The sequence below is a fragment of the Rattus rattus genome, chromosome 6 (genome assembly GCF_011064425.1).
Source record: "Rattus rattus isolate New Zealand chromosome 6, Rrattus_CSIRO_v1, whole genome shotgun sequence".
NCBI classification, from domain to species: domain Eukaryota; kingdom Metazoa; phylum Chordata; class Mammalia; order Rodentia; family Muridae; genus Rattus; species Rattus rattus.
Window position 1 is genome coordinate 159,537,329 of NC_046159.1, and position 1,064 is coordinate 159,538,392.

Sequence of the window (1,064 nt, forward strand, 5' to 3'; positions counted from 1 at the left end):
CTCTCTCTCTCTCTGTGTGTGTGTGTGTGTGTGTGTGTGTGTGTGTGTGTGTGTGTGTGTGTATTTAATTTCTTCTTTGCACTCTGCTCCCAGACCCCGTGGGAGAGAGACCTCACCGCCTGGTCAGGTGGGCACTCCTGAGGCTGCAGAGCAGAAGAGACCACCAACACTGACCACCTCTGCCCACATCCCTGGCCCAAGAAGAAACTGTATACGGCCTCTAGGTTCCCATGGGGGAGGGCCCAGGAGAGACAGGACCCCTGCGCCTGAGACACCGCCGGAACCTGAAGGGATAGACCGGATAAACAGTTCTCTGCACCCAAATCCCGTGGGAGGAAGAGCTAAACCTTCAGAGAGGCAGACACGCCTGGGAAACCAGAAGAGACTGCACTCTGCACATATTTCTGACGCCAGAGGAAAACACCAAACGCCATCTGGAACCCTGGTGCATGGAGGCTCCCGGAAAGGGTGGCGCAGAACTTCCTGGTTGCTGCCACCGCGGAAAGCTCGTAGGCAGCACCCCACGAGCAAACTTGAGCCTCGGGACCACAGGTAAGACCAACTTTTGTGCTGCAAGTGACCTGCCTGGTGAACACCAGACACAGGCCCACAGGAACAGCTGAGAACCTGTAGATAGGAAAAACTACACGCCTGAAAGCAGAACACTCTGTTCCCATAACTGGCTGAAAGAAAACAGGAAAACAGGTCTACAGCACCCCTAACACACAGGCTTATAGGACAGTCTAGCCACTGTCAGAAATAGCAGAACAAAGTAACACTAGAGATAATCTGATGGCGAGAGGCAAGCACAGGAACCCAAGCAACAGAAACCAAGACTACATGGCATCATCGGAGCCCAATTCTCCCACCAAAGCAAACACAGAATATCCAAACACACCAGAAAAGCAAGATCTAGTTTCAAAATCATATTTGATCATGATGCTGGAGGACTTCAAGAAAGACGTGAAGAACTCCCTTAGAGAACAAGTAGAAGCCTACAGAGAGGAATCGCAAAAATCCCTGAAAGAATTCCAGGAAATCATAAATAAACAAGTAGAAGCCCA